Raw genomic sequence first — 7683 nt, 5'->3', positions numbered from 1 at the left:
TCTTGCTTAACGAATCAGGCTTTTATTAACATCAAAATCTTAAACCAAAACCTACACCTACAAGCTCTTCCTCCACCAGCTACTGGAATCAACCCACCTCTGTGCTCACTGCCCACCTGGGGATGTGCTCATTACACAGCAAGGTTGCAAGATTTTTGTAGCAGAAGAGTAAAATGCAGCATAACTGCCACTGCCGAGCTCTCTCCGACTCACAAGCCTCTCTCTCTCAATCTCAGATCTCTGCTTTGGAGTCACCCCAGAATCCTCATCCCTATCAAAGGTTACAGGGGTGGGCGGATGAGAACAGGATGGGATTCAACACCAACAAGTGCAAGGTGCTGCACCTGGGGAGGAAGAGCCAGCACCAAACCTACAGGCTGGGGAACTCCCTTCTCGGCAGTGAAGAGGCAGAAAGGGATCTTGGAGGCATCATTGATGCCAAGATGAACATGGGCCGGCAGTGTGGGGATGCAGGCAGGAAGGCCAACCGTACCTTGGACCTGCTCAAGACGCATCTGTGGATGCGTGACAAGGAGCTGATCCTCCCCCTCTGTGCAGCACTGGTCAGGCCACAGCTGGAGTACTGCGTCCCATTCTGGGCGCCGCGCTTCAGGAGGGACGTGCACAACATGGCGAGGGTCCAGAGGAGGGCCACTTGTACGATCAGGGGGCAGCAGGGCAGGCTTTACAAGGCAAGGGTATGGGACCTGAACCTGTTCAGCCTCCACAAGAGAAGGCTGAGGGGGACCTAGTGGCCTGTTACAAACTAGTCGGGGGGGACCAGCAGGCACTGGGGGAGTCCCTGTTCCCCCGAGCACCACCAGGAGTGAGCAGGAATAACGGTCACAAGCTGGCAGAGGGTAGATTCAGATTAGACATCGGGAGGCGCTACTTCACGGTCAGGGCGGCTAGGATCTGGGACCAACTTCCAAGCGAAGCGGTGCTGGCTCCTGCCCTGGGGGTCTTTAAGAGGAGGTTGGACGTACACCTTGCTGGGGTCGTTTGACCCCAGTACTCTTTCCTGCCATGGCTGGGGGTCGGACTTGATGATCTGCTCAGGTCCCCTCCAACCCGACCGACTATGAAACATGCCCACTTTACCAGCTGGAAAGCAGAGGCTCAAAGTCTAGCGACTTGCTCAAGGCCATGCAGTGCCTTATTATTTTAGCTCTCTTGGCATGTAACTATTACCTAAAAGCTAAGGAGCGGCTAACTCAGTAGCTGACTTCAGTTGCTAAAGTAGCCTTTGTGTAGGGAGACTCACTCCAAGGCACCACGTTACCTGTGTAAAATGCTCGATATTCAGACCATGAAGCTAAAGAAAAGTTTACTGAATACATCCCATGACACAGCTGCCTCCCAAGCTGTCCTAAAAGAGGCCACCTTTTCTGGGAGGGGGGGTGACATATTAGCACATTCAGATTGTCTCAGCATCTTGGGGACCACGCTTGCAGGTCATGAATGGAAACGGGAACGCATGAGGGACGGGACCGTTTTGTTTCTTTCTACAGGCAGCTGCGTCTTCGTGCCTGTCAGACCCAAAGAATTACTGAAAACTTTCCAGCTCTAATTGGCGCGCACAAAACTTTTCAGAGCACGAGGCAAGAACGGGAGGGCGGGGGTCAGCTCAAAGAGCGGGTCACCCAGAGAAAGGCTCTGTCCGGACTCACGCCAAAAACTGACCCATTGGCTTGGCTGCTTGTCCACCCCCCCCCCCCGGGGCTGTGCTGTAAGGGAAATTGCCCTGGTATTTCTCCCATGAGAGGCATGGCAGGAAGTGCTGCCAAGGAGCTAACAATCGCAAAATAATTTAAGACAGCTAAAAATATATATATGTATTCAGGGGGAAATCCCAGGTTACCAGTATGAACAGAGTCTTCATCACAGCCCTGTGAAGTATCCATTTAATAAATAACTTTATTAGTAGTATCAACTTAAACCCAGAGTTTTGGGGCAATGAATACAGATTTATTTGTATTGCTCATTTACAAGCACTGCCGGTGGGAGTCTCAAAAGCACAAGGGATGTGAATAATCCCCAGTTCTGTTGCAGCATTCCTCCACAAGCCTAAAGCGCTTTGTAAAGGAAGTCAGCGTCACGATGCCCATTTTATGGATAGGAACATTGAGGCAGAGAGACAGGAAGCGTGTGCTGAGGATTACCCAGCAGCTCAGTGGCAGAATTGGGCAGCATTCAAATTACACTTTGACTCCTGGGGGGTCTGCAAAAAACATTAAACCAGTTAATTAACTAGCAAGTCCACTTAAGTGAAGGAGCAATCCAACTGGAGACTCCCCCAGGTTATGATTTTCAAATCTTACAGGAGGGCTTTTGTTTCTTCTTGGGGAAGGAGAGGCTCAGCTCCCCCTGAGCTCCCCCTTAATTCACACCCTGGAACTGGGAAGAGAGCCCAATTTCCTGAGTCTCGGGTAACAGTGCTCCAGTCCCTGGGCTGCACCAAGAAATACCCACCAAGAGTCGATGGGAATTTGGTGACCTCATGCCTTTTTTTTTTTTTTTTGTTAAAAAGGTGAGTTGGAAATATTTTACTTTATAGGAAGAATGGGCCAATAAGTCCCTTTTGCACACAGGGAAACAGAAGTGATTTTGCGCATAGCCACCATGGAAGTTAAGCGTCAGAAATGAGATCCTTAAAACTCACAACCCTTTTAAAAGAGAGTAACAAACATCAATTCTGCCAGCGTTTCAAAGCTCCCTGGGCTTCAGTAGGTCACTTATTTAATACAACTAGAACACAAAGCATCCTCCATCTTGAGAGGCAGCCTGATGTATGCACTGGGCAGGCACTCAGGAGATGGAGATACTTTTACTGACTGCAATGCGCAACCTTGGGCAAGTCCATTAAGTCCTCTATGCTTCTTCCCATGTGCTCAGGCAGCAGTTAGCTAGATAAAACACTCTGCCAAGGAAATCAGTCACCTGCAAATGGTGGCTTATTTGCAGGCAACGTATTTTTAAGGATGTTACACTAAAACTAACGTCCACCAGATTGGCATGGAATTTGATGGCATCAAACTGGAGCTGACATCACTACGCTGCAGTAATGGCATTTGACAATCGTTGGCGGCATTTATTTAAATGTGCTCCTTCTGCTTCTGCCGTGTCCAGAACAACCCTAGCTATATTCCCTAAATCAGATTTCATTTTTTCCTTTTATAAAGTTGCTAATAGTGACATCGTTCCATTAGGAATCATATCAGTGGAGGAGGTCTCATGCGAAAAGGTTGCCACTCTTACTGGTAATAATTAAAAAAGAAAGTTTTGTTTTTTTCCTGGATTTTTGTTCGATTTGCAGAGGGGTGCATATGTGCTTTGAGAGAGACAGCGTGAGTGCAGAAAGCTGAAGCAAAGTGCCAGACTCAGAGTCATATGAAATGAAGTCATCTCTCCACTCCCAGCTACAGTCAGGAGACCGCTGTTGGAGAACATGACAACTGGAAGTTGAAAGTAGCCATACACAAGCTGGAAGTGAGCTGTATGGTTTAGCATCCCAGCTAAAAGTGAATATCCCACAGATAAGGGCTCATTGATGGAGCACCGGTAACTGTTGATCAGTGGAAGTTCTGCATTTGTCTCTTAATGATTTTCGCTGTCAATCATGCCCAGATTATAAGGGAAAAGGACATTTTTATTACAAATGCCACGTATGCATGCTCAGCAGAGGCCTGGAGAGTCTAAATAGATCATTTATCACTCACAGATCAGCATTAGAGATGCTGCAAAGCAACTGAGTTCAGAAAAACCTGACAGCCCTGGGGATAAGGCACTTGACTCAAAACTCCCAGCTTTGCCCCAACCTGCTTGTTTGACCTTGGGCAACTCATTTCATTTCTCCCTCCCCAACTGTTTGTCTGCTTGGTCTAACTGGACCATAGAGAATTGAGGGCTGGGCTGTCTTGCTAATGATTAGCACAGGGGTGGGCAACATGCAACCCACCAGGCCGTTCTATACGGCCCACGGGGCCCCTAAATATTATTTTTTTATCTGCCCCCGGCTGCCTGTCACACAGCCCTCGATGGCTTGCCAACACTCAGTAAGCAGCCCTCCACCCAAAATAATTGTCCACCCCTGGATTAGCACAATGAAGCCTTGATATCGACTGGAGGCCTAGGGAGCTACCATTGTAATCTATAGTGGGGCATCCTCCAAGGCAAACGACCTGGATTCTTAACATTAAAAGAGCTTCAAGAGGAAAAGATATAAAAATATATGAAGAGCCATCCCTACAGTAGCTATAGCACCAAGGGGCATACGTACACCCAACATACACGTTTGTCCCTACGAATGTCACTGAGTTGGTTGGAGCTCAGGGTGCCCAGCACCACTGAATAAAAAGAAGAGAAAGAAGGAAAAAAAAAAAAAAAAAGAATCAGGTCATCTAAGGTCTATAAATACTTTCTGTCTGGCCATTGCAAATGAGGCCAAGCCACGTTCTACAAACCAGGGAAGCAGTAACACGTTCCAGCCCAGCTCACTTTGCCCAGGTTTATCCACAGCTTTTATAGCCACTTATTAACAACGCTGCAATCCAGTCGCACTCGTTAGCCGTAACCTGCCCAGAAGTGGTGCATGGACTTTGTGTAAAACTGTCTACTGTCCCTTGAAAGCATCAGCAGTGAGGAGAGAGATTTAAAAAAAATGCTTCCAAGCTTTCATGGTCCAAAGTGGATAAGAGCTTTTAAAACACACATGAAGCCAAAGTTTCAGACCTGCTCCTCCTCTACCTCCAGCACCAGCACCTCCACAGCTAGGGATCCTTTTGGTGTTGGGAGGTCCCTTGTGAGGTTACAGCCACCTCCTCTATTTCTGCCAAAACAGACGATGTGCGTGGGAGAAAGAGAAGGTGTAGACCAGTAGCCGGTGTAAATCAGAGCAGCCTCCAGGACCGGAAATGGCAAGGGGCCAACCAGCAAAGATGGAAGAGGCAACCAAATCTTGTCCTCGGCAGATAACCAAGCCATGATTTGCAACACACCAACATCCCCTGGAAAACCCACATGTTCATTACTAGGAGCCAGGCCTGGTCTGTCAGCATCCCCCTTTGACACCCCAGCTCCACCTCCAGCACAGCCCAATCTCTGGGCTATCCCTTGGAAGTCCTACACCTGCCAGGGGCATAGCTCCTGGCAGGCACAGCGACTGCCACCTTCCAGCTGATCGACTGCAGATCTTCCTCCTCTGCTGGACCCAACTAATGGAAGCGGGTTACATACAAACAGCCTAGCAGCTGGCAAGCAGTTCCTTGACCTGCCAAATACCAGACCCAAGTTTCAAAACCAGCCAGGCAGCTAGCTGCGCTGAAAGCCTCAACTTCCAGCAATGACAGGGCAGGACTGAAGCGTGCCGATTCAAGCGGCGTCTTGAGCACAGCTGGATCAAGGAACGTTGCCCAGCAGCAAACTGGGCAAAGGAGAAGGCAGGCAAATCCTACAAGACACTGCAAATAAAAAGAAAACTTCTCCTTAAAATGCAAGTCACCCTCAAGGAAACCTCTCTGCCAACCAGCCAGGCTGCTGAAACTTGACACTCTTCCCAGCAGGATGAATTTTCAAGCCGGGTTCACAAGGCCCCCCTGGACTGACAATCAATAGAGCGGTAAATAATGCGGGGCACTGACATAACGCTTTGTCTTCACGGCACTTTGCAAATGCTTCTCAGCCTGCGCAGGCCCATCTCGGCCTGCCCAGATGCTCAGAGTAACACCAGGGCTGCCGCTTTGGTTGATACGAGCTCGCCAAAACAGGCGCGATTTGGCTCGCACTGGAGGCTGCCCGAGGCAGAGACCAGATCTGCATACGGGCACCCACAGCACTATGCAAATTGTACCACCCCAGACCAGGCGGCCTTGCTTAGAAGGGCATTTCCCAGCTACAAACAGGACAAGGACAATTCCCGTCACACAGCTAATGCCAACAGCGAAAGGAAGAGACCGCCACAAGGGAGAAGTGATGCCCAACCAAGCACGGCCACACTGACAAACCACCACCAGACAAAGGCAGACCTGCTCCCGCCCGAGTACCACAGCTCAGCAGGGGCTCAGCGATAGATGAGGGCAAATACCATCATCCCTGCCTCTCAAGTTGCAGGCTCCTGCTCCATGCAAGGTAAGAAAAGGATGGTGCCATCCTGCTTGGCCATGTGGGCACGCGTGCGCGTACGCCCTCGCCGCCGAGCCAATACCGACACACAGTTCACATCCGAATCAAGCCAGGCTCGTCTCCCTGGCCAGGCGTGTGTGCAGGTGGGTGTGCTCCAGCAAAGAGAGGTGCTCCCGCAGCACGCTGCAAAGCCAAGCTCGCTGCTCCCATCCGTCCATCCACCATTTCTCCCGCCTGCCCCAGCCGTCCAAGTTCAATTGCAGCAAAGCCAAGCGGCAACGCCACCGCGGCAGCATCCTTAGCACAAAACACAGCCCATAATAAGGGCCGTGCCTTTTCTTCCCCCAGCCCAAGGACAATGCTTTGCCACGACCAATCCTTTAGCAAGGAGACGGGAAGCTGGACTGCGCTGCTCCCAGTGCCAGGGACCCTCAGGCGTTTTCCACCAGGGAACTCAACCAGGTCCGTTCACCCCCCTCCTTTGTGGCTGGCCCAATGTGGGCTGAAATACCGAGCCCCTGCCCATCCTCTGCTGCCTCCTCCACCCTCCACCAGCCCAGGTCCCTCCTTACCTTCTCTCTTCTCAGCATCCAGGTTGCAGGGGGGCGGAGGAGGAGCTCTCCAGCCTGCCTGCTGCAGCCTCTTGCCGCTCCAACCTTCCTGGAGGCTGCAGCGCTTCCCCTGGAGTACAGCGTGCCACTCCCTCAGGCTCAAGCTTGCTGCATCCAGGCAGACACAAGGAGAAGGAGAGCAACCAGAGGAGGAGGGAGCTGACAAGGACGCAGATGCAGCCAGGGCTGGAGGATGCTGCTGCTGGGAAAGATGGAGAGCTGCAGGCAGGAGCTGATCCTGGGGAAAGGAGCAGGCTTTGGAGGCAGGCGAGGGGCTGCGTGGGCTCCCTGCGTGGCAATGGCTGTTGGGGAAGAGGCTCCGCCAACGTGCCTCTAAGGCTGGGCTCTGCGATGCCTTGCATGGAACAAAAGGGGAAGGCCTGGGAGCAGAGGAGGGAGGGGCATTCCAGCTGTTTTGTCAGGGCTGCACACAAGCCTTCGTCCCTCTGTTTGCCGGGCCTGAGCATGGCAGGAAAACCCAGCGGGAGGGTGGAAAATAGCAGCTCGCACAAACCTCAGCAGCAGCACATGAGAAAAACCTCTGTGGGACAGTTAGGAGAGGCGCTTTTTCAAAGTGCCCACATGCATGGACTGGCTCCTAAGGAAACAACACAGGGCTGAGCATCAAACAAACTGAGGCTCTACTACTGATGCCTTGGGCAGCCACAGGTGGCCCGCTCTGCTGTTTTAATAGCTTGGCTCCCCACGTCTCAATTAAAGGCCCCTCCTCTCCCACACAGGTGTGCTGCAAGGCTAAAGGCACTGGGGCCTCTGAAGTGCTCTGGGATTTCACACTGAAAGGGGTTGTTGCATATTGATCATCAGTAATTAACACCCAGTGGAGACAGGCAGCAGATACCTCTTCTCCATAGAGCTAAGCTGCCTTCCCAGAGCCCCATGGCTCTCAGCAGGAGGAAGGCACAGTGGTCTCTGTTGACTTGTTTTTAAGAGA

General features: G+C 51.3%; 1 protein-coding gene across 2 annotated transcripts in view; it reads right to left on the bottom strand.

Annotated features, from left to right (window-relative positions):
• The window catches only part of CLIP2 (CAP-Gly domain containing linker protein 2), a 113618-nt gene extending 106422 nt beyond the window's left edge, over nt 1-7196 (bottom strand). Inside the window, exon 1 of one of the 2 annotated variants that reach the window (XM_019545467.1) lies at nt 6693-7196. The gene's annotated coding sequence lies outside the window, so the exon portion shown is untranslated. The remainder of the gene's footprint in view (nt 1-6692) is intronic. The other variant, XM_019545468.1, reaches the window with a different exon arrangement.
• Between the last annotated feature and the right edge of the window lie 487 nt (nt 7197-7683).

The sequence above is a fragment of the Crocodylus porosus genome, unplaced genomic scaffold, assembly GCF_001723895.1.
Source record: "Crocodylus porosus isolate Cpor-Errol unplaced genomic scaffold, CroPor_comp1, whole genome shotgun sequence".
NCBI classification, from domain to species: domain Eukaryota; kingdom Metazoa; phylum Chordata; order Crocodylia; family Crocodylidae; genus Crocodylus; species Crocodylus porosus.
Note: the sequence above shows the minus strand (reverse complement) of the source record. Positions and strands in the feature narration are given on the sequence as shown.